The 27,183-nt window shown below is 38.8% G+C and overlaps 1 protein-coding gene across 1 annotated transcript in view; it reads right to left on the bottom strand.

Annotated features, from left to right (window-relative positions):
• The window catches only part of PTK2 (protein tyrosine kinase 2), a 181,259-nt gene extending 163,063 nt beyond the window's left edge, over positions 1 to 18,196 (bottom strand). Inside the window, exon 1 of the mRNA XM_059836000.1 lies at positions 18,174 to 18,196. The gene's annotated coding sequence lies outside the window, so the exon portion shown is untranslated. The remainder of the gene's footprint in view (positions 1 to 18,173) is intronic.
• Between the last annotated feature and the right edge of the window lie 8,987 nt (positions 18,197 to 27,183).

The raw sequence follows: 27,183 nt of genomic DNA, 5'->3' as shown, positions 1-27,183 counted from the left end.
CAAAACTGCTTACGGCATTATTTTTGTCTTTTAAAAATGGGAGTATAAACATTGCAAAAGCATATGTTTATAAACATACATTCAGGCAGCAGATGTATACAGAAATGAAGAAAATACTCATTTTACTCCTAGCAAAAGGTTTCACAGAAATTATAAACAACTGATTCAGCTAAATACATATTAAAAAAATCAACAGGAACAAGACTTGCGGACAGATCATTAAAGCTCTTTATATTCCACGGTAATCTTTTCCCACTCCCAGCCCTCAGCAGTAAGGCAGAGGGCTTATCCACGACTATAACCAAAAGGGAATTAATCTCGAGCTAGCAGCCTTCAACTTAACCTATCTGCCTACTTGTAGCAGCACGCACCCGTCTACAGCATGTGTTTAATTACCATTCTTCACTGTAATACTGCCATCTTCATTTCTCAATACACCAGCTACGCAGAACTACAGCCGTGTCGTCAAAACTCTTGATAAATACAGTTGCTGCTTTTTTTTCTTTTAAAGTAGTGCTTTCTTCTATACTTAAAGGAGAAAAAAAATATTCACTGGGAAAAAAAAAAAAAAGAGAAAGAGATTAGGCCACAAGCAGGCCCATCAGATGTTCTGCATCACTGCTCAGGCACAAAGCTCTTTCTGGGGCTGAAGAAAGCCAAAGGGAACCGAAGACATGCCCGGATGCCTTCCTCCCCCCCACCATGAAGTTTTCAAAGCCCCTCAGTGCTACACAGACAGCCAAATACTTCCAGCAACAAGGCCGATTATCTTTACCTTCAATAATAAAGCAAAACATTTTAAAGTAATATTTGGAACACAAATTACTGTATTTACGTGTCTCCAGAAGATGCACGGACACAGGATAGGTGCTTTTCTGGTTCAAGCTGCAGCTCGCAGCGCAGGAAAGCCGCTTTTACACATCCAGCTCTGCCACAGGCTTCCGTGATGACCTTGAGCAAGTCAGTCTTGTTGCCTTACAAAACAGAAAGCTGCAGATAAACTTCTTGAGTTTTCCCTTTAGTTTTCTAGTTTGGTCTGAGCTTTAAGGTGTAAAATATAAAAAGCCTGTGTTTCTTCCATAAAAGTGAAGTGTTTTGCAGAAAACTAGCTAAAAAAAATTCAAGAGGTAAAAATGGTAGGGTTTTATTCAAGTTTTATTCATGAAATGGTAGGGTTTTATATGAAGTTTTATTCATGAAAACTAAACCCTTTAAATAACAACTGGTAAGTGCATTACCAAGGAGAATTTTAATAAACAGAATGTGTGGATTCGCATTTTTTATACTTTTAACAGATGAGACTAATACAGATTATCAATCCAAGTGTCAAAAGATACTGTCAGCTCGTTACAGCTCTCCTTATTGATGATACAAGTATTATAATCGCTCTCCTCAAGGACATACTTCCTTGTTGTAATATTAGGCTACAAAATGAAGGTGAAAAAGTACTACAGAGCATGAGAATTTTTTTTATTCAATTTTAGAAGTTAACCAGTATTTTACACTCTGAGTGAAGATGTTTCAAAATAAGCCAAGTGCTTCCTTGATGCTAAGATTTTATTTTTTTTAAAAAAAGATTTACTTAATTTCTATTTGTTATTGTAAAAAGTAACCAGTAGACATAGGCTCATTCTCTCTTTCAAATAACATGATCAGTTTTCCTGCACAAAAAAGCCAAAAGCGTAAAATTTGTATTCTGGAGAAAGTCAGAAACCTCAAACTTTCAGTTGTGGGTGGGAAAAGGGACAAGGACAGAGCAGAAGACAAGGCACAAAGCAAAAAAACCCCACACCTGGAAAAGTTAAATATGTCTCTAGTATAGTTAATACCAAGTATTTGCAACATTTTATAAATACTGCTCATCAATTAGGTATCTGAGTACCATTTATGTAAAATAATCTGGTTTAAGTAATGCCAATCAGATTATAACATTTACTGAGGTACAGAACATCTGTCAGAAATTAGGACTGCGGAACAGGGATGTTTCCTTGTGTAAGATACGTACACTGATAGTATCTGCGTAGTAGTCACTGTGTAAGCAATGATGCTAACAGCTATCAAAGAAAATACTAAAAACTACTTATTTAGAAAAAATGAATGCATCCATTTATACTAAGAACATGTGGAAGCACTGGCCATTTTCCTAAAATACACATTCTAACCAGAAAAACACAGTAACAGAGGCCAAGGTCCTCAGCTAACAAATGGCATTTTGCCTCCAAGGAAATTGAAATCAAGTCTTTTCTACTGTGACTATGACTTTGGTTACTCAATTTCAGCCTGATTTTAAAAAGACTACTGCATATCAGCATCAGCTTTTTGAAAGCAAGGGGAAAAAAGTCAGAAGCTTTTGAATTGTATCGAGGCATTTAGTTTTCATTTCAATTTTGCCTGCAGGGCTGATCTTGTCTCCTAGTGAAGTCGACTGCAAAAATCAAAGTCCTGTGGAATAAAGGGTTAAACAACAGTTTTGTACAACTGGGAGGCACATAAAAGGTTGTCTAATTTTTTCCACTCAAGCTTCTCCAAACAAAAATAAAGATCTAAAATGCCTATCAAATGAACTGGCAAAGCCTGGCTTTCTCTAGGGTTGCGTCTAGAGCCTGAGCTCCTGCGGGGTGTCTCGGATCTCCCATCAGCAGAGAGCTAACTGCAGTTTCTCCCTCAGTGAATGGCATCATTAGGATCTCTCCACTATTCAACCAATTATTTTCACATCAGTTAGTAACTCTATTTGTCACATTTTGATCAAACTGGCTGGCAAGTTCAAGCAGTGTTTGGAAGGGGAACGGGAGAGAGCCAAACAGAGTTTCATTGCTCTGAGAAACCAAACTAAACTCAGTAGTCACAAACTTTGTGAAGAAAACAGACAGATCTGTATCAAAGCAGCATTTGACAGCACAGTAAAGATTTGTTTTTCAGTTCCTCTCCTGGAACAGCTCAGCTACCAGACGAACATACCAGTAACAGAGATCTCCTTCCAACAGAGAGAAGAGAGCAGCCTATTTGCTTGTTAAGACAAAAATGAGGAGCTACAGCCTAGACCATAGCAATCACATCATCATCATCATCATTATTATTATTTCAGACTTGATCATTTGTAGTCTTAGCCACTTCATGGGCTACTGTTTAGCCCTCTAGTAGTTACTAGATGCTGAAGACACAAGCGCGTTTATTTTAAGATGATCTGCATAGTAATGCAAGAGATGGAAGAAGAACATTTCTTCATTGCATTCATTTTACTAATAAAAAAAATGAAAGTTCCCAAACCAAGTTTGCCCTCAGGAAAAGTGGAGAATTTTTTTTGTAAAGCCACAAATGCTTTTTACTGAGACAACTACAGAACAGCCTATAAAGCTCAGAGTGCCTGGTGACTGTACTAAAAATTAAAACATGTTTATTGCTCACGTGACAATCTTCTGCATCCTAATTCGCTTTGCCATGTTTGTATCCAGAATTCTGCAAAGATGCTCTCCAAATATTGAGACTGCACTGTAACGTTCATTAATCTCCATTCACTCGTTTGTTCCTTATATTGTTTTTTTAATTACTATAATTATTTTGTGCGCATGTGTATAATATTTAAGAATGGAAAAGGTTATCTGCCCTAAGTTTCCCTTTAGCCAGAGTCAAACAAACACCATCTCCTTTATTTACAGGAACTATTGAAAAATGGTGCATCGTCATGACATCAGATCTGGCATTACAGCTCCTGAAGTCTACCTTACACTAAGCTCAAGTTTGCTGTCTTGGAAATCTACCTTGGATTACCTGGTCTCTAAATCTACCACCCTTGCCCACTAGCAACTCCTTGCCCCTCCACCCACACCTTCTGTAGCATACAGTCTTCTCCTGAACACCCTTTGCCAAAGGGCACAACAGAGAACAACGATAACAGGTTTCATGAACTCAAAGGATCTCTGAAGACTGAGAAGTTCAGTCATCATTATACTGCCACCAGAGATGTTCATTCTTACTTAACTATGAGCATTCTGATAGATAAAACTGAAAGACAAATGACATTTTGAGTGTGAAAACCCAAAACCAGTCCTCCGACAGAAATAATTCAGCACAACTGAGAAGCAACATCATCTCCACGGATTCAACTGACTCTTTGCAATATGGAAAAACTCTAATTCCATGCTCTAGATTAGATTAGGTCATTTTTCTCCTGAAGGAAAAAGGTAAAGAGGGCTTACAAAATAAATCTTAGAGAATCAATAAAAAAAAGGCAAAGCAAACTACAAGTAACATCCATTGCCTGTAAAGCTAAGTGCTCTTTTGTCAGGTTCCCATCAATCAAATGAAAAATTTGGATTTGTGAAGTTAGTCTTCATTTTGAACTTCTAGTGGTACCTGCTTTAACATTTCTTGCTCAGAGAATGCTAAGATTTGAATGAGTATGACAGAGCAAAGCTCACACTTCCCAGGTTCAACCTGGGGCAGTCAACAGCCAGGAAGAGAAGAAAATACACCGCAAGATTCACACCCTAATGCTTCAGCTGACCAGAAGAAGATGCCAGTATCCCAACACTCATTCTAGAATATAAACTGCTTCAGACCTCTGCTTAAGACATTCTTCTGGCATAAATTCAATCCAGTACTGAATTTATTGTTATCTTCCTCCATTTGGTGAGCTTTATTGGTAGAATACATATAGGGTTTTCCTGAAACATGCAAAGTTTTAAAGCAAGACTTTCTCACCTTCTGGGCCACAGTCACCTAGTTAGCCTTACTGTCCTCTGAACTACATCTTAAAATAGTAGTTGACAGAATTCCCTGCTTTTATTTTCAAATCTCAACCTATTGGTAGTAGCGAGGTGGGGAAGGGAAACAGAGCAGGAGGAACGTAGTGTGAATGAAGTTTCCCGTACTTCCCCTTCCCAAAGGATCCTCTGATGTTGAGCAGCAGAGCAGACAGCATGCAGCCTCCCAGCCCATGCTGTTAAGACAACAGATGTTAGAAGGACCACTAAGTTAGCTTTGTTTTTATTATTTCATAAATAAAGACTAGCCATTTTTTAAACCCATATGGGTTGTACTAATTTTCAGGCATGAAAGTTGTAGCAGATTTTCTTGTGGGTGGACTAACCCACTCATTCTCCCACTTCCTCCCATTTACTTTTTGAATGCTTACTGTAGGGAAGTATAAAGTCAGCGCCATGAAAGCTGAAAATGGTCTAAAATTACTCCTTCCTTAGGGCACTGATTCCAGTCTTCTGCCTCTTCACGTTCTAGGCTATTTACAAAAAAACCCAAACAACAAAGCTGTTGCTATCCTCAAGACGTCTTTGAGAAGTTCCTTCACAATTCCAGTGCTTAAAGCAGAAATCTGCTTCATGGAGACCTGGAAAACTAAGAGGAGAAAAAGTGAACCCTACACATCCTGTTCCTTGTTTTACTGCAAAATAAAGTCTGATATTTTTGCTCTGTGACAGGCCACTGTGCTTATCAGTTTGGACTGCTTCTCTTCAGCCTTCTCAGATGGGGAGAAAGAGGAGGGGTGACAGAAGGAGTGAGACAAAGCTATCCCAGAATGGTCACCAGAACCTTTCCTGACCTTATGAAGCTTCCTCTATTTACGGGGAAAACCTTCTATTTATGAGGTAAACACAGTAGAAGGTACCTGAAGGGGGAGGACCCACCCCTTTGATGCTGTTCAAAGGAAACGAGTTCTGCGAGGATTACTTTTGTTCTATGGAAGGGATCCATGAGTGGATCAGCTGACCTTACAGATGCTTCTTAAAACCCCTCTTCATCAATTCAAGGGTAACCTAGAAATAATTAGTCACCTCTAAGAGGGATACAGGGAAATGAAGTTGCTTATGGGTGAGTAAGTCTCTTCAGTGTCTGTTCGTATCTGGGCTTTCTCTCTCATCTCATAGCCAGTTACACAAAAGAAAGTAAGAAAGCTGTGCAGCCACAGAGAGTCCAATTAATTTACCAGAAATGGTGTAGTCTGGACGTGTCTCCCTTGTCCTGCTTCTGCTCCATATGCTAAATATAAGGTTAGAACAACAGCTTACCAAAAACCTTAGTTGTAAACAACTTTTTAGCACAAAGAGTTGTACCTGATTCATGTATCACTGCACCTCAGAAGAAAGCATGTAATTTTCAAAGACTCCCACTGTTACATAAAACACAAATATAACATTAACAATTCCTCAGACTTCCAAACCACTAAAAGCAATTACAAACTGAATAAAAAAAATAATCCATAAGCTCACAATAATGCAACATTATTCTGTTTATATTTAAAAACACACTAGTGGAACAGTTAACATTGTATTTCTTAGTGAAGGATGAGCATAGCATAAATCCCCTATGTATAAACAAACACTTACAGGCTAAGACAAATAACTCTAACTTTGAAGTTCCAGTGTTACAGAACAAATCAACAAGCCAGTGTTGACACCTTTCAAGTCTAAGAAAATTAAAAATTAATTTTTGCATAACTTCTTTTTAAAGTTTTATAATACAAACATTAAGCCTGCTCTATTAACAAATTCCATACCTAACCTATCAAGCAAAGAGCAGTGTATTTAAAAAAAGAAGAAAATATTGTTAAAACACAAATCCCCCTTTCCATCTCCAGTTAGGATAATCTGGATTCAAAACCATTGCATGAGAAATTCCAACAAATAGAGTTTGATGCTTTGTTTAGGAGAACCTCTAGTAGAGTCCAGGTGTAGCTGAGCCTCTAAACCACAGAAAATTCAACTCCTATTCACTTTAATCAATCCCTCTCCCAATTTTGTACCAAGAATGGACATTCACTTTACAAGAGCTTTCACCTACCTATATTGCCGCTTCATGAGAACAGCAATAAACTTTGAAGGAGCAGCTCCTCAGGCGGTCATTTTATGCTCCATTATTGGGAATGAAAGGTCATCTTCAGGTAACACAAAACCTTTGATTTGATGCAGAATCCACTGCCCTAAATAGCCTCATTTGTTCCTCCAATTACACAAGACTGCTTGTTGTCAGCACAGTTCTGTTGAACAAGTTATGTTTACCTATGAAAATGCCTGCAGAGCAGTATCAAAGTGCTCAGATAATGTTGCTTAGTTTTAAAAAGGCTTCCAGGAACTCACCACCAAATAAAGCTCAAGTTAGTTTAGGTAACCAGCTGTGAAACTAAATGAAACAGCACTCAGTATTTCAAAGACAGCAAATATCCCCAGTCTGCATCCTTTTATAATAGGCAAATTTATGAGCGGACGAATACAACCTCTTCTCTGTAGCTCCAAATTAAACTGAACTTTAACTGTACTAAACTTCATCTGTTGACTTGAGGACAACTTAAGCATGAAAGGCAGTGTTTTGATGAAGCTGAAGACACATTCAAGAATGCTCCTATAAAAATTAAACTAGGCAAGACCAAAATCTACAAGACCAACTAATTCAGATGACTTTTTGGGCACAGCCCTTCTTCTGATCCAGGAGAAGAGATATTAAATACATAGCCAATGTCTTGCAATGGTAGACAGAACATTTAAAAACCCCTTTCTGATAGCAGCCTGAATGACCTACATTACCAAACACCACAGGAACGACCTTGTCAGCACGTAACAGCATCTGACAGGGCCAAGAGCTCATCTCTTGTGTAGTACTGAGCTGACAAGCACCACTTCAAAAAAACCTGTGGTATTGGTCTCCCCAACCCCATTTGATACATTTCAACCAAGACACAGTACTAAAGCTCTTAAGAGAACAGGAGACTGAGCCAAAAATCAGTGAATGCATAAACAGAGGAAGACTATAAGCCTTATCCTGCCACTAAGACATGGAGAACAAAGTATAGTAAACCTAAACTGGTGGTAGAGACGTTCAAATACCCTGAAATGAAAGCATAGTAAGAATTTTTAAATTGCAGAAGGAGCTGTGAAACTGCCATCTTAATAGGTTAAATATCTTCAAGGAATGACTTAAGTCTAGTCAATTCTGCTTTGGGGTAGGAAGACAGACTTCCTCCCCCCCCCCAAGCTTTGAAGGATGCAGGTCATTAAACAAAGCCTGAGCAGCATCCTTCAAATTTCTACTTAAAAACCCTTCTTAGAAGAGTTCTATATAAAAAAGTTCCTTAGGAGTTCAGCTGCTCTTTGAGTTCATGGAATTTTGCTCCGCTAAGACACAGAACCATTTTGCTGGAGCTTTTTGTGAAGCGTCTGCAGAATAAGCAGAAGACCAACCACAACCATGTGTGCTTCCACCCTGGTCCATTCAGCCTTTATTGATTTAATCAGAAAAGCAGGTAAATCTGAATCACAAGATAAAGCCTATTAATACTGGAAATACAGTTCCAATATTTCTCTATATTAAGCCTTTCACAGAAAGAGTTATCACACATTGCTGTGAAAAAATTAAATATAAAAATGAAACCATGTGAAACTATTCCAGCAAGTAAGCAAGCTGAATGGAGACTAACTAGCAACTTTAGTTTTAAAGTTCTTTTTAAAGGGATAATTAGCGAATGAAGAGATAATCTGGAAAACATCTTTGTGCCAGAGTTAAACAATGTCTTAAGAATTTCTTAAGAAGTTTCACATCCATCTCAATTGTAATTCCAGCCTTCCAATGGAAGCGCAGGCATTTAACAAACCACTTCTGTTATTCTGATCCCTCGTCAGAATAAAGTCCTGAGGAAAAACATGCTTGCTACCAGAACAGACTTTTAAGTTTGACCCTTCCATACGAACACCTGAAGAACATCAGCTTTATGCCTGACAAAATAGTTTCTGCAGTTTTTCATAGTCAAACTATCGATCCCCAACTCCCACCCAAGAGGGGAAAGGCTTGCAGGAAACACCACAACTATCATAAGCTGCTTGGTTATTTTCTTAAATGTGTTCTTCACCTTCTGAAAATAAAAGGAAAAGAGAAGGGGGGGAAGAAGTCATAGACAATAGCTAGAATTTTTCTTACTACTTCCTTTTTCCAGTCTTCTGCTGAGCCAAAAAACCCTGCACAAATAAAAAGTTACTAGCTAACTACACAAGCAGCAGAGTGGAGCTATACATTAAGAGCTGTCAAGGATATAAAAATAGACTAAAGGAAATCTCATATAATCTCTTATTTATGGTCATTTTAGGCGTAACTTATAACAAAGTAGTTGATAAAAGTTCAGCCATACAATGTTTTTCTTCTTGGTTCACTGTAGCCCGTGATGTTCTACTTCAAACAAGCTGATGTGTACTTTGGGAGAAGATCCCAAGCCACTCCCAACCCAGGTCTCACAGAACAAAAACCACAAAACTAACATTTTATATAAACCAGCTACACAAGATCCAACTTGATTTTCAGAACCTTTCTTGCAGTAACACTGGCATCCCCACCCTTCCTTTACTTCGTAGTTGCTGCTATGAAAACCTTAGGTACTAACATACTCAGATACTACAGCAAGTATCTCCAATGCACTCATCCAAGAAAGCTTTAGGTCTCATCAAAACCTACTGTAGACGTATTAACGTCTTGACAAAATGGAGGGATGGGGAAAACCTTCCTTTCCAATACCTTCGTGTTTTATCAAAAGGGAGAAACAAAACAAACAAAAAACCCAACAACAACAAAAAGAGGTAACACCATGAAAAACTTACCAAGGCTCAGTCAGTTGTCGTTCATTTAGGGTGCTTCCACAGCAGGACACTACAATATGGGACGTGAATATAACTGGACAGGAGACCAAAGTGGCGTGTGGATTTAACAGCAGCTTTCTGTGCGAGTTTAAGTGTATTATGCATTTAAGTATAGATGAATTCTCCAGTTCTCTTAGCAGATATCCACCCCCTGCCTTGCCTATCACAAAATTTTTTATGAACTAAAAAACCCCACCCTACAACAACAATAATCCCATAATTTCCTAAGTCCTTATCAAATACCCTTCAAAAGTTCTTTTAAAGTTTGCAGCCATATGATGCTCCTGGGTAAGCGAGCAGGTGCACACCTCTCACAGCAAGTACAGCAGGTCTTGCAATTTAAAACCAACTCTCTCCAGCTGATGCTCGACTACAACACTGGAAATTAGTTCACTGTTTGCATGCAGGAAGTACAAACCAGACAACAGTTGAGGCATACTCTGCTACTATCCTGATGTCTCACTCCAGCATGGTTTGCTATATTGAGCTAGATCTGGGACGCTCAGTCAGGTCTCTACAAAGGTACCCATTGAAATGAGTGCACCAGCTCCATCTCTACTGCAAGCCAGCAGCAACCTCCACTCGTCAGAAGTGCAATGGTATTCATTATACAGCTACTCCCCGAGGCCAAGAATTACAGTTTCTCCTGCAGAAACATGAGAAGTGTCACATTTCTGTAACCTTGGTGGAGTCCAGACAAAATTCTACTTTAGATCTAGATCAGCTATGCTGCTTGCATAACCCTTACCAATGTCCCTTCAGCTTTTTCTGCACTACCGTTGCCAACCAGCTTGCCAGTAAGAACATGCATGTGGGTGTACAGTGTGGAATGAGTTTTCTTCACTTCGGCCACAGGAGAGCACTTACAAACTGCCTTCAGCTGAATTTCAGCTGCCAGCTCCTAGACACTCATTTTGGTTCAACAGAATGAAAGAAAATTTAATGGCACAGAATGCACAAATAACCATTTTCAGTCTGGATTCCTTCCACTCCAAAACAGGTAAACATCTTCTCGCAGCAAATAAGCATCTTGTTCCAAGCAAAACATTACCACAAATCACTTATTTTTTGACAGCATGTAGTACAGAGTTCTAAAGCCTGCTGCAAATCTTCTGATATTACTACTGACAAAATCCATAAAATTCAATAGCGTGGTGGTGGTTTTTCCCTAAAAACACACATCCAAAGACTTTTCAGGGTTGTTTTCTTCTATATTTTGTCCAAAAGCTCTGCCAAAAGCTTGCCTTTTTTCTTTTTTTTGAAGAAGAATGCCAACTCTTAGTATGTTTAAAATAAAGCACTGGACAATCCCCCTTCCCTGCACCCCTAACTATGCGAGATACAAATTACCCACCTCTCAAATGGAAGAGTAACAAACACCTTCCTGGAAGACCTGGCTGAGGAGTGTTAACAGGCACCCGTATGACATTGAAGCTCAAGTTTCTTGTCCATCATCCTCAGTGACAGAATAGATACAAATCTTAGCATTTCCAAAACACACTTTCCAAACTAGGAATAAAATTAAGTACGCTATCTACATCAATGGAGAAAATGTGCAGATGAATTAATTCAAAGCTGGACTGCACAACTGGAATCAGGGTATTTCAAGTTACCCAGAGCAGAGCAGCACTGGTTCTCACCCACACCTTTCTCTGTCACCTGCAAAAAGTTGACCAATTTTCCCTAGAAAGAGTATCCTTATCCCTCCAAACCACAAAATTCCTATTCTAAAGACATCATTTGTAATATTAATTTCTAAGCAGGCAGATAAAAATTTCCAATTTGTCCTAAAATAGCAATGAATTAGAACAAAGAAGAAAAAATCTTACATACTATATATTCAAGTGATAACAATTTGTAGATGATGCACCCTTCACTACTGGAATTCTTCCACTGAGAGATGACTGCATAGGAGTAAGCAAGAACAATCCTCACAGCAGTGTGTATGTCCCCAAAACCTTGGGAGCCAGAACTACGGACAGCACACGATAGAGGAATGTGCTGAACTGCTGCATTTTTTTTTTTTGTTTATTTTTTTGTTTTAAACTCTCAGACTATTAACCCAGTTTGTTAACATTTATAGGAACATCGGGCATAGGACTTGAAGGACCTTTCACATCATCAACTGCTACTCCCTACTTCCTCATGCAATCTTGTCAGAGCCCCATTAAGGGTTAAATATATCAAATTTCACCTTCTTTGAGCATCAAAACAGACTAGAACAGTTTTTAGGGGTTCCGCACAATGCCCAATACTCCTGAATTTTTTTTCTAATCCTATTACTCTCAATACTCTATACTGAAACGTCTTTCCTTCTACCCCATTGCCTCCTTTTTCCTCTATCCCTATACATACTCCCAGAAAAACAACGCTCTGCAGCCAGGGCAAGTTTCTTAACTATAAACCACTTTACCGACTGTCATGGCAAATGGGGGAGGTTCCATTTGGTTTCTTCCAGCTGTCAGGAGCTCCTGTCTTCAAGAAGGGCAAGGAGGGAGGGTCTGGATAACTGCAGGCTGGTTAGCCTTACCTCCATTCCTGACAAGGTGATGGAACAAACAACCCTGGAAACCATTTCTAAACACACAAGGACAAGAAGGTGGTCAGAAGTAGTCAGCATGGATGTATGAAGGGGAAATAATGCCTGATCAACTTAATAGACTTCTATGATCAAAGTACTAGCTTGGTGCACGAGGAGATGTTGTTTCTCTTTACTTCAGCAAGGCTTTCAACACTGTCTCTCATAACAACATCCTAATAGATACACTGATGAAGTATGGACTAAAGAAATGGACAGTGAGATGACCTGGAAACTGTCTGGACTGTCAGGCTCAAAGGGTTGTGATCAGCATCTTGAAGTCCAGCCACTACAAGTAAAAGATTAGTAGGAACACCAATTTCTAAAGGAAAAAGAAGACATTCTAAGTTACTATCATGGTTTAAGCCCAGCCGGCAACTAAGCACCACACAGCCACTCGCTCACTCCCCCCGCCCCAGCGGGATGGGGGAGAGAATAGGAAAAGTAAAAGCGAGAAAGCTCGTGGGTTGAGATAAGAACAGTTTAATAAGTGAAATGAAATAAAATAATAATAATAAACATAGTGGTAATAAAAATCGTAATGAAAAGGAAAATAACAACAACAACAACGACGACAGAAAAGTGATGCAAATGAAAACAATTGGTCACCACCCTCCGACCGATGCCCAGCCCAAGCAGCGGTCCCCTGGCCAGCTATCCCCCTAGTTTATATACTGAGCATGATATCATATGGTATGGGATATCCCTTTGGTCAGTTGGGGTCAGCTGTCCCGGCTGTGTCCCCTCCCAACTCCTTGTGCACCCCCAGCCTACTCGCTGGTGGGGCGGTGTGAGAAGCAGAAAAGGCCTTGACTCTGTGTAAGCACTGCTCAGCAGTAACTAAAACATCTCTGCTTTATCAACACTGTTTCCAGCACAAATCCAAAACACAGCCCCATACTAGCTGCTGTGAAGAAAATTAACTCTATCCCAGCCAAAACCAGCACTAATTTTACTAAGGTGTTTAATATGTCTCATCATCTCAACACTACTACATAGCTCACCGATAAAAACGTTACCTTTTTCTTACCAAACCATGCTGTTGCTACTGACCTGTGTGGACATTAGCTATAAAATAGGGATGGGAGTGCAGTGGAAGAGGGCAGTGTCAAAAGCGCAGCCAAAATAAACATAGAAAGTTTCCCTAGAAAGGCCTGCAAATAGATAGATTTAATGTCAAGATCTTAGTTGTCATCTTCCCACCTCCCCAAAGTGTTCCATGCAAAAAACCAGATACCTAACAGCGATGGCTTCCAGAAGATAAGTATATAACTTTTCCAAGTATCAGAGGTATAGAACAATGGGAAAATACATTTTATGAGGTACAGATGATTAGATTATTAAATCTACTCAACAATATTTTAAAATAGGAAGATTTAACACACAAATAGCAAGGGAAACTTCCTCAAAGTGACATTTAAGTTTTGTCAGCAATAATCTCATCCAGTGGTAATAGAGTATTTGTGATACGGTATTTGGAAGTCTAGAAAGAGCACATACCTTGCTGGTAGTAAAAAGAATTAACACTATACAACATATTTCCACCAAAAGAAGTAAAGCCTTCTCACATCTTCTGAACCATAAGGAGCATGCAGACAGCTATTCTAACTTGATAGCACTAACATTTCATAAACTGAAAAGTTTTCAGTTCCATACTCATTCATTTGTAAGAGTACGTCATAATTTAAGTGCAAACAAAAAAATTACAACCATTACAAATATATGAACATTAAGTTTATTGTTGGATAACATCAGAAATCTGAATAAAATTTGCAAAGATTCCTAGAAAAAAAAATAAATCCTGATTTTCAAAGGGATTACTGAAAATACTATTTTTAGTGAAAAAGACAGTGCAGGTTTCCTTGTGTGATCCCTTAAGCACCACATCAGGCATTCTGACAGGAGAGGAACCGTTTACAGGTCTTAGTGCAGCTTGTATTTAGTTCTTATTTAAAATTCAAGTGACAAATCAAAAAGCCACTATTTTGTACTTTTTTACTTTTGACTACACAGTTGTTAATTTTTTTCCCCCTTTTAAGCAGAGACATTAACAACAGTTCTCTGCTTATGTTATTGAGTTTGTTCTCAGCTGCGTGAATAATCGCTGCATAATTTATTACCCCCTGTAATATGTGTGAACATTTATTTTAAGAATTCTGCATATCCTCAATTCTGTCAGTTCTTGCTACTGCAACTTCATCTGGCAATTCATCGACTGATTTTTAATTTTCCATCTTTTAACATCATAGAAAGTATCCATGCCATCGTTGGGGTTTTTTTTTAATTCTAGTCTGAAAAGCTATGTTGCATTTCAAGTTGCTATATTTAAGTTCATCACACAGGCAGGTGTAGATACAGGATAAGGAAGATCTAATTACACAGCACAGCATTAAACACCCCACCTTGTATCGGGTGGGTAAGAGAAAAAAGCAGCAGCGGGTTGCTTTGAGGCAGTGTGCTGCTTTGGAAGGGGCCAGGAGATGAATCTGGTTTAATTAAATGGATCCCCAGCAGGCCTTACATAAGAAGCAAGGCCATACACACTAAAGACAGACTGAACGAGGACGTGTTTTTAATTCAGAAAGAACAACGTCTTTAGGTTGAGCTGAAATTGTGTAACAATTTTTTTTTTTTTGGTCCTAAGTGAGCACTTTGAAGTAAAACTAGTTCCAAAACCGTTTAATATTTCAAGATAACAATGACTGGGTGCAGATGGTGCTTACCTAAATTGTACACTATATGTCAAGAAAATGCACACAAAAACATCAGACAGACTTCAAATATACCGCATATCTGGAATTAAGCTACACAAAGGATGCTCATTTCCTATTAATTTTTCGATACCTTATGCTAGGACAGCAAGATTTTACTCGACCCACCAGATGTTCTCTGAAGGAGAGAGTCATCAGGAACAAATGTCCGTACCTAAGACTCCATTCTGGGAGAATGGTTTGTTCCATTTTTAACCAAAACCCCAATATATGCCCATTTCTTTTATTCTTCCTTATTCTCCTCTACCTATCTGGTAGAGTTCTTTGCTATAGCTTTTTGCTTCCTTACTATTTCTTGATTCTGGTAATGAATACTTATTTGCAGTACAGAATCAAGAACGAAGGACCAAGCCTAAAGAAAAGTCACCTGTGTCACAGAGATGCCACACCTGTTTTAAATTCAGAAGGCGACAAAATCCAGGAGGGATTGGTTTTAATCCCAACAGTGCCAACAGACAGTTTAACTGCATTTTCCAAAGGAAATGGTCTTTCATTCCCCCAGGCATACTGTGAACACACTCATATTCCAAAATAACTTCACATACAGACAACAGTACTGTGTTCTCTATCTGGCTTTGAAATGGTAATATTTTAGCATTTTATGAGGCATTGTGGGTCGTGGTTTAATGGGCATGGTGGTGTTAGTTGATGGTTGGACTTGATGATCTTACAGGTCTTTTCCAACCTCAGTGATTCTGTGAAGTTGCCCTCCAAGCCCCCACTGGTTCCCATCCCAAAAATCCTCTATGCTCATATCCATGGCCTCTATTATAAGGTAGTAAAAAACCCCAAGTTACCCACAGACTTCAAAGCAGTGATACAGATTAATGTAGGATAACTCTCCTGAGCAATGATTTAACTAACGACCTAATCAACTAATGCATTCAACAGCACACAAACAATCCTTCTTTCTAAGAAGATTTTGCTATGAAATCAAAGCGAAAAGGCAGTGTTCTGGATGACCTCAGTATACCCCTGGACTGTAACAAATTTATATGTAAAAAAACCTCAAGCAAGAGGCTACAATAAAGACCATTTTAAGCAGTCTCCTCCCTACTGCAAAGTCTTCAAACATTGTAACCCCCCCATACTATGATGCAAATTTAGAGTACTAAAACCAGGTGGCAAAAGTGAGAGCGTATCTAGTGACGTCTATTGTTCACTGATAAAAAAAGTGGCACCCAGGAAAAAAAAAGTTCTTCAAAACTTGAGATAAGAAAATACCATTACTTATAGCAAATATGAGTTCTGCAGATTAAAACTTCCCATCTGAAGGTAGAACCTCATCTTTATTCAATTGCATTATACCTTTTACCCTGGCTATTTCTCCAGTTTGTCAAGTTTCTTTTGAATTTTAATCCCATCACACAATGCACTCCCCACTCTTTTTACATTGTTGTTACTGGTAGATTGCATGGGCACATGAAGTCCGTCATCATGGTCATTAATGAAAATACTGTAATACGACAGGACAAATCAGACCTCTGTGGGACTTCATTTGACACACCCTTCTCTTTTGACAATATTTTAAGCATGTTTTTAAAGCATGTTTCCTTAGTTCGCTTACCAGTGAATACCATCAAATCCCTGCTATAGGCAAGCCGTGGTGTGTAGCTTTTCTACCCTCTATAAAGGCCTCTTGCCTTACCATGGAAAAAGGTTACCATTTCAAAATTCCGGGCAAATTTTTGCCCTCTACCAGTACTTCAATGACACAGCTAAAAAGTACAATTAGGACACCCACACACATACACCCAAATTGAAAAGCATAATGTCATTGTGACTCAGATTCACAGTATCCAACTAACTCTTCAAGTCCCAAATGGAAACTCAGAAGAAGTTTCATCACACATCCTTGTTTTCGAAGCTGTAGAAAAAAACACAATGCCCCTTATCTTCCTGTCAGCCTGACTAAAGACCAGACATTTATTTTTCCAATATTCTCCACAAGTACTTGCCATCCTGACAACCACTCTCAACACTCAAAATCATTTTTAAGATGCCTTAAGAGAAAAAAAAACAACTTTTTTCCACATTTACAGTTCTCTTTGCTGCTTCAAGCGAACAATTTTTTTCCAGAACAGCCACTCTAAAGTTCTTGTAGAAAGACTACAAGATATCAGCTATCAAACTTTTAATTGAAATTGCCATTTGATTCAAACGGGAAAGAGCAACAACCTCCGGAGCAGATTCTTAGTGACTAAGTACCATTATACTTTAGACTTGTAAAAAGATATTTTGTGGGCAGGTGTGAAGCACATCTCAGTCAGAAGAAATAAAAGAACCAATACATAAGGAAAATCACCAACACAGAGTAAGGACAAAAAGCAGCTGGCCCGATAACAGACATCTAGTCCCAAACTTGCTCAACCACGAGTAAAAGCACACTACGGTTATGATTCCGTAACTCACATTACAAACAGTGAATAGATGGACAAAATGCTGGGGAACAGAAGACATCATCAGGTCTTCTGTGCTCTACAGCACAACTTGAGCCCACAGCACAAGTGAATTTACAAAGCTTAATACTTGGTTAAAGACCAAATGTATCAAACAATAAACAAAAAATGCTATTTTTAAAAATCAAGTCATCTGGGTTTGGTTTTTTTTTTTTGTTGGTTGGTTTTTATGGTTGTTTTGGAGTCAGGTTTTTTCATTTTTCAACACCACTGATAGGAGACACAGGGTCCAACAGAGCAGAGGGATCTTTCCAGCTCTGGTACAAGTCACCCGTGACCCCTGGCAAGTGAACGTGTCTGTCACCTTCCCTACCAGCACCTGCGGAGATTCCTTCCACCCATAAACCACCCATCCACGTTTCCTTGCACGTTGTCCCTCTGATTCACCACTAATACTATTTGTGGCTGCTGCTAATCTGTTCTTCTGACAGCTGTATCACACACTGCGCTGAGTCGTTTTAAGCATTAACTGTATCACACGCATATTTAACAACTGCATATATTTCTATCTCAGTTACCTCCTCCCCTTGTCAAAATATACTATTTAAATGTAAGAAAATCTGTACCTCAACAGGTTTTGTTTTGACCTCAGATCCCCACATGACTAAGAACCATGACAGTGCCAGTAAGAACCGATTATTGATTATGTAAAAGCTTGACTATATTGCAAGCAAGCCCTTAAAAGCTGCCTGTTGTCACATCAAGACATAAATGAAAGAAGAGAACTTACCTGCTGGCAAGGAAAGTCTTGAAATATCTGTAACAATAAAGAAATACATTTAGAAACGGAAGGAAAATACCTTTAAAATTGCATTGGCCTAATCATTTTTCTGCAAGGCTGTACTTGTTTAGTAAAGCACATTATCTGAAGCAATTTGCTAGCTGCTAGGCATGCCACATGCAAATCAAAAGCATTTTCCTTGTCTCACCCTGTTCGTTAACAAGATTACGTTTTGCCCACCTAACTGAAAGACAAAGATTATACTGCTAGGCAATGAGTGTAATTACTACAGCAGAATACAGGTCACTACGCACAAATTAAGTGTTACATACGGATTTCACCATTATCACCTACATAATTTCAGAGCGGAAAGTGTCAAGATTAGTCTTTGCATGTGAAGACGACATTGTACGTTTTCTTTATTCTTAAACCTTTAGAGAAAAGGTAGGCAAGCTTACAAATGGATAAGTATGGAACACAAGAAATAATCTTAAAAGAAAGGAGACTGATTTTTGTCAGAGGCACGTAAGACACAGTTGCTGAACATTTTTATAGTAAATGCCAAGGCTGTCTTGAGCTGCTATCAGCTTTAGGGGAACCACTGTCTCGGAGTCTAAGTAGTTAATATTAAAAATTATACCCTAAGGAAAGATGCGTATAAATGAATATACATTAAATTTGTCCTAAACAGGTAATTATATAAACTATAACTCATTATATTCTTTCTGCCTGCTTTTAATACATCTACTTGTCATCTCAGTACATGCAACCGTAACTGGGACTTGAGGTGCCGGTCAGAGCTCAGAACAGAAACTAGAACTCCCAAAGAACTACAAAGGAAGAATTACTCAAAAGTCTGTAAGGACAAGGACTGGGGACACACATCAAGGGGTTAATGAAAGCAGAAATAAATACAAGTATGGGGGGACAAGAAAGGGGAACTAGTAAAACAAATGAGTAAGAAACTGAATTGAACCCAAGAAAAAGGTCTGCGCAGTTTTTTGGTTAAAAGGAGACAGCAACGTTGAGTAATAAAAAATTGTCATACTGGGTACAAAATCCACATGGAAACTGAACTTCAGCCATAGGTATAGCAACTGGAACAGATTCATAGATTATGAGGGCAGATGGCCACTACTTTGCTACCTATTAGAAGGAGTAACAAGGCTTAATGAATTTATTAGCCCTGCTCTTACCAACAGATTTTAAACATTATGCTTGCTTTCATTTGTAATCTATGTCTGTGGCTGCAAAACATGATAAAACTTGAATACCAAAGAGAATTACACCTGAAATTTAAAGGCAGCCTACTAAAAATTTCAAAATTGAACGGTGGTACTCTCTGAGGAGACAATGAACTGGCAGAAAAAATTTAACACACACTTAAAATACAAAATGAAAATAGCAAAAGGACACCCCAGCAGAGAAAATGTATGTTCTGCCAGAACAAAGCATGCAATGTTTAAAAAGTTGTTAAGGTACATTTAAAAGATGCTCATCATGCTGTCTGCTTATAAGAAAAAACAGCTTATGTAATAAGAAATGCCTTGAGACAGGAGAAAACCAGAAAGGAAGAAGCTGCATTAACTGTAGGAAGGAAAAGCCTCAGGTTGCCTCCTCCAACAGTTTCTGCAGAGTATCCTGATCAGCGCATGTGGAATGGAGCTTTCTTCTGGCAGAAAAATATGTTGCAGTGACAATTAACTTCAAAAGTTAAACAAATCGAGAAATGTTGCATCTTTTTCTTTACAGATGTTTGATAGTTCCTGCGCACTGTTTTATAAAGTTGCAAAAAAATGCCTGCTTGTCACCAGGCTATACAATACAATTGTAGCCACCCGAGTAAAAAAAAAAAAACAAACCCTCAAATAAAATTGCAGAGCAGAAAATACCACATTTGATTTTAATTTTTCTACAGTGATGAAAACTGATCTTCAAGTTCCATTTATACTTAAAATTAAAGAACATTGAAAAGTTTAAGTTATTACAAAAAAATTACAAGCTGCATTAAAATTTTCTTCTAATTCTTGTTGTACTGGAAAAAGTTTTATCACAGCATTTATTACTCAAAGCAGACTATTTGGTTAAGTGTGTCTACACAACCAATTTCAAGAAGATAACAGTAAACGTAACCACCAGAAAAACACATTATCATGTACACAGAGATAGGCAGAGAACATTAATTTACATTCCAGGAACTTAGCCATGCAATTTCAAACACCTCCAGGGAAAGCTCTGCAGCTAAGACACAAACATATTTTTAACTTAAAGTCTTGATCGTATTCCAGTGTTTATCCTTAACACCTGAGCCGCTGTTTCCGCAGTGATCTGTCCCCGCACAGGCACCAGCATCCACATAGATCCCATTACTGCACTGGGACCTAACCAATCGGGGTGCCTACAAGATCAGCACCGTTACTATATTTAAGTCAAACACTGTAATGATTTCTTACTTCCATGTTCACTGCAACTCAGTTCCATAAGTGCATTAACTGAAGATATGCCACACCTCTGGGACAAGTATATGAACAGCCTCCTGCAAGTACACATTCTTCTAATACAATTTCGTGTAAGAGAGACTGTTTTCTACGATTGACACACACTAGATTTAAAAACAAGTAGGGCAAAAGAAACCGAAGCTTGAAGGTCATACCAGTCTACTCAAAATTGTGTAAGTGCACTTAGCAACTTACTTGTATCGTATTTTTCAAAGATTTCTATTAAGCACAAGGTCCTCTGTAGGCTAATGCATCTTAAGTCTGACAAACACCAGCCACTACAGAAATATCAACTCATAACAGCGTAAATGAAGCAAACACTGTTACGATTCCAAAGATAGAAGTAACAATTCCACTTTTTTGTGTGTGTCTTTGTGTATTCAGACACCACAACAGTCAGTGAACATTCATTCCTTCATGTATTTTTATTAGCAGCAGAGTCACATCAGGAACTTTGATGATGGTATTTCTCACTCTTGGGTTTACCTTGTCTCCCCAGCCTCCTCTAATCTTTTCTGGCTTGAAACTTCTTAGCTTTATTCTCCAAGTATGGTTTTCATTTAACACCTAACACTGAAAAAAGATTAGTGGATTCTGGCCACATTCTAAAAAAACTTCATTCACTGAGAAGTAAACTGAGACTATGCATTTAGGTAGCTACTCATTTCAGATCATGTTTACAAACCTGCCTTCTTTGCTATGCAAAACCTTTCCCTTTTTGAAGCACCTTGTAGCATTTATATCTCTATATAGGAGAAAGTCATTCAATGCTGAGATTTGAAGAGAAAAAAAAACAAAAGTTAGGCTCCTACTCTGGTTTGTGACTGTAAAGAGAGATTTGAGAGCATTTGGCTGGGGGAGCTGTCCTGTTGGTAAGGATTCCCTCATGCCATGGAGGTCCGGACTGACTTTTCTCCTTTAACTCTTTTCCTGAATGCATGTGAACGCTGTCACACAAACCACATTTACAGCTGTACAACATGAATCAACCTTACGTTTCCTATCTGCTCCAAAGTAGTTCTTCAAAGTGAAATTAAAAATTAAGCAGATTTCACGCACTTCTACTCCTACTAATATTTTCAAGGGATCAGTCATGTTCTGCATCTATATTCTTATGTGTCTTACCGTGCTACTAGGTAGGGAGCAAACTGTCAGTTTGAATAAGCAGAAAGAAAAACAATTTTTGGACCATATTCTTTACAAACTTTTACATACCTTCTAAAAGTTAACCAGTTCTCAAGGAAAACTGTTTTTAACCCGAATAGATATTGGGAGATTGGAGCAGACAGCCTCAAGAGGTCCTTTCCAACCAAGGTTTCTGTAATACCATGCACAGATGACAATAACAGAACAGGAAAGAAGCTGTAACAACATTAGAGGTGCTACAAAATAAGAAAGTTCCTCAGCCAAAACCAACTTGCCAGGTAAACCAATTACCTACATGAAGTCACTGAGGAACAAAAAGACGACTGTATTTTAAAGAAAGAATACTACTATTACTGCTATACCCATTGAGATGGTTTGGGGCAGTATAGTCCTCAAACAGGCTTTGTGGCTCCTGTCACAAATAGTTTTTTCTATGATTTATGGATGCCTTGAGTACTGGATATCTCTAACACTGTATTTGTTTTTATGAAACTATGCATTTTGTATTGCAGTTTCCTCAAATGTTTTCTTGGAAATGGAGCCGCAATTTAACATCTTCTTTCCAAGAGTAACATCTAATCATCGAAAACAGGAATATTTTGTGAGCTTCATGTTCCTACCTCAAAATAAAATGAGAATATGGCTCCATGGACAACTACAGAGGCTCAGACACTCACCCCATCTGCAGCACTGATCTCTTTCCAGAGCTGTGGTAAGCAGCAGACCACAAGAAATTTAATCCTGTTCTCCTGTAGCAGGAACTGATTGACTCTAACCTAACAGTATTCCCTTGAAATGAATTCAGATATTCAGTTCATGAGCCGATCTCCCATTCCAGTGAAGAGTAAAGGCTCGCAGCACACGAGGAACCACAAACCACAGTCTCCAGCAAGCCGAGTAGCACATGTCATTCAACAACAATCCTTCTAAATGAATGAGGAATATCACAGACTCAACATAAGGTGCATTTTTTCTATTTACCTACCGGCACCAAAAACATTTACGAATACACATGTGTATTCAACTTTTAGCCTTTGCGTGACTGATGCTGAAGGATGTTGTCTTAGAGGCTGGATTCAACCGCCTGGAAGTCTCCTGTTATTCTCTGGCAGGCTAAAAAGAGAGCTGAAGTTCCTCTAATCTTTAATGAAATTGAGATCTCATCATCTATGTCAAAATATTTCTTTTTTTAAAGCGCAAAAAATTAAGTAGAAAACACAAGTCACCTTTCAAAAAACCTGCTTTGTAAAATTACAACATTTGTTGAGAATCTCAAGGATTTATCCATGATCTTCCGACATATCGAGCAAAGACCTTGGAGATACGATTACTTCATTCTGACAGCACACCTGCTAAGGAAAAGCTGTTAAAAAGTTTTACAATATGATTAAAAGATTACATAAACCACCGACTAGATTGTTCCATATGTGCACTTTTTTTCCTTCATCATTAAAAGTGCATCCCTTATTTCTAACCTAAATCTAACCTACTTCTAATTTAGCAGTCTGCAGAGCTGAATGTTAACAGCCCTTTATTATATCATTTCCCATTAAGGCAATTTTAGGGCAATTTTGAAGAGCGACTCAATCAAATCTTTTCTTCTATTAGCTATGTAGAATGAGAGGCAGAAGTGGATCACTGTAAAAGCCCGTCTTTCTAAACCTTTGATCATCCTTACGAGTCTTTCAACGCTCAAACTATTTTTGGTTTTTAGTAGCTTCCTCAATTTGCCGACACCAATACCTGACACGCTATTCATAAGTCAATTATAACAGGACTAAAAATACCATTTGCTTACTTAGACAGCGATTTTTTCCCCTATTGACATATTTATTGCATTTGCCTTAGGCACAGCAGCAGCTAAACATCCACCAGGAACTGTAAATTTTTATCTGTTACCATGGGGAGAGATGGGGGGTGATTATAGGACAGACACCTCCATACATGAAACTTGCCAGCATTTTTTTGTGCTTTGGCCAGATGAGAAGAAATTCAGTGCAGAAAGCCACACATCTTTTCTTTACAACTCTACTACATAGGAGATTCACATTGCACTGTAGTCCTTTATTATAATCTTTGTTTAAATCTTGGCTTCAACTGCGAATATCAGCAGTAATGATTTAATGCTTTCATTTACGTCTGTTGAAAAGGTTAACTAGCAAACAGCCAAGAACGAACCGCTATGAGACCCTCCTCGGGAAACGTTCACAGCCTATGTTATATTTTCGAGAAGTTCTGTTTAACTAGTTATTAGTTTTAATGCAAGCGGCTGCCTCTGAATCACAAAAGCAACACAAAATTAAGGTAAGGAAAAGTCAGAGGTCCAACTGAAGTACTGCACAGAACACTAACTCTTTTTTCAGATTATATATTTGGTTGACAAAATATGTACTAGGCACATTTACAGTGTGATTATCACCATATCGGACATACTTCAAATAGCTTTAAACGCTCATGAGCATAATGACAGCAGTACCAGTGTCAGCTGACTTGTCCTATACCTCAGGAACAGGTTAAGCTTATATTTGCTTCCGTAAGTGACAACAAATTGACAAATCAGTGGCTAATTAACTGCTGCATTCTTCTCCCCACTCCCAATCTTCTGTTTATACCTGCCTTCTGCTTCCCACCCACCATGGTTTAAAAACAAAAGCAATGTTTAGTCTCCTTAGTTTATAGCATCTACAAAAGTCTTTCAACAGTTTCCAATCACAATTTCCCCTCTCCCACTGAGAGAAACTCCTCCTAAATCACTGAGCTTATGGTTGTTAAAAACTAGGTTTTGAAACTGAAAAAAACCAAATTCTAATTAAGATGCTGAGAGTGATCCAAATGCGTTTTCCTTCATCTCAGCTGAACTCTGCCCTGAACTAAAAGGGCATGCACCTGGAAACTAAATTCATTTACACCACATCATTGAGCATGTCCACCAAGTTATCTACTCAGCCACCAGTAGCCAAATTTTAGACCAGACATACTGAACAATAAGAGATTAAATGACAGTTCTGGTGGAAGCTACATTCAAGGAGGTTAAGAAGAGCAAAAAAAATTACTCAGTCATTGCTTAGGGCAGGTGAGATCCATCTCATTACACAGCAAGTTACACAACATGCAGTATCTGAGCAACTCAGATACTAAGAATTTATTCTCAATACCTACACAAGTACTATATACATCTTTTGCCTATGGGGAAGAGAGGCATGCATAGAGAAGAGTCTGGAGTCAGGTCCCCAAGAATTGGTTTTATTCAGCATCACAAAATGACTGCAGGTGATATTAAGCTCTTATGGGTAGACAAAAGCCATGCCAATGGGGAAAAAAAAAAATCCAGAAGGATCTCACAATATGAAGCAAGTCACTAAAAGACAACGGATACACTTTGACGTAGATAGACATGATGTAATGTATCTAGGGGAAAAATATTCTGAGCAATACCGCCTCAACCACTCAACACTTGCACTTTCTCCAGTTCCAACTGCGGGAAAAAGGCTGAGTCACTGTTTTCTCTGAAATCATCAGCTCAAAGTGCAGTAGCTGACCAAAAAAAGGCAATAAAACATTGTGTATCATTAGGAAGGGTACTGAAAACATGGTACTTAAACATGTTACTGTACAAAACAATGAAGCATCCACATCTTGTGTTCAGTTCTGGTCTCTGCACCGGCAGGAATGCATAGCGGACTTCAAGAAGGTCTACAGCAGGGCAGCTAAGTGATCGAGGGATGAAGCAGCTGCCATGTTAAGGCCAGACTACAAAATCTGGGACCTCTCAGCTGGGAGGACATGAGGCTCACAGTGAATGTGACCACAGCTTACAAGCAGGGGGGAAAAAAAACAGGAAAAAAAGAAAAAGGAAAAGCAAATCAATGCAGCACCACTGTTCAGCAAATCCTGCCAGTATGAGTAGTAGGAGGCATTTGAAGAAGCTACTGGAGATCAGCTTCAGACAGGTAAGAGTTCCTCTCTTCACAGCTGGCAGCGAGCTTCCTGAAGTTCCTGCTGGATAAGGCTGCGGAGGCAGGTACCATCAGCGAGTTCAAAGGCAGTTGTCGGACTCTCAGCAGGTTGACAAGGAAAGATGAGAAAGGGCTAGTCAGGGAGGTACCGGCTGGCATCCCTGACGCAACGGGGATGCTGAGGAAACACAAGGCCAGGCGTGCAAACTCTATTGAAATAACATCTGCTGCTGCCGCTGAGGCACGCTGCTGGGCTGGAGGATCAGCGCTCTCATCCAGCAGCGTCTCTTTCTGTTCTTAAACCCCCCGTCTTGGCTCTGAGAAGATGTAGGACAGTCACAAGCTTTAGACATGACCTTAAGAATACCTACTCAACCAGAAGTGCTGTTTTAAGAATGCGTCAGCTACATTGTAGGTATGTTCTTATCCTTTAATGGCTTATAGAAAAAAGGGATGTTTAACTCTGAAAAAGCCCAGGAAACTTTAAAACCGCTTAAGATGTTTAAAGGAGGGACATCTGTATGCTGGCAATGGTTCAGATCTACCAGGAATATCTCCAGCACTATGACCTGTGATCATGTAATCCTCATGGAAATACTGTGACATTTTACGAACCTACCAATTCAGGCCCTCAGCCAAGCTTAGGAAAAGCTGTAGACATGCCCTCTACATGTTGTCTAGCTATCCCCTATTTGTACTACAGAGTGCTTGTTCTTAAAAGTGATCAGTTCAGTGGAGGGTGGTTTTTTTTTCCAAAAGACATTGTCTTGACATTGCTTGCTATCATTGATTTTCCCTTCTTATTTTCCATGACGGACTCGTGACATGCAGTGTGCCACCACAAGTCACCCACGTTTGTAAAAGGTGACAGGATTTTATCGTTCCTGTACTCAAATACAAGCTAGCACTGCGTGCCAGTAAAGCTGTTTTGCACGCTGGGTATGACAGGAACTCAGCAAGAGGATGTGGATGTTTCAGAATGTAAAACAAACGTTTTTCCAGCTACAGAAATGAACACCAAGGACACAACCAAGAACAGGAGAGTGTTAGGAGAAAGTACTTCAGGCAAAATACTAAAAAAATAACTCAAATGGAGCTACAGATCCCAGAACACGATGTAAGACAAAACTGCTTTCTTGGGTGTTTTTTTGTTCAGTTTTTTTTTTAAGTGGAGTTTGTTTTGTTTTTAAAAGGATAACTAGTTAAGAAGATTAAGAGTAACAGATTAACAACGTAACAAAAAACACTCAAAGTTTCTCTTTGGAATACTAAACCAGTATTTTGCAAGTTTTTTGGGGGTTGGGTTTTTTTTAAAAGACAAATTCTTAGAAAGTTGGGAGTCATTTCCCTTCATGTTCCACCACTGTAAAATTATGCCGTTTCCATGGTTATGGCCCACACATGGATTCCATTGTTACA

This window comes from Gavia stellata, chromosome 3, assembly GCF_030936135.1.
Source record: "Gavia stellata isolate bGavSte3 chromosome 3, bGavSte3.hap2, whole genome shotgun sequence".
NCBI classification, from domain to species: domain Eukaryota; kingdom Metazoa; phylum Chordata; class Aves; order Gaviiformes; family Gaviidae; genus Gavia; species Gavia stellata.
Note: the sequence above shows the minus strand (reverse complement) of the source record. Positions and strands in the feature narration are given on the sequence as shown.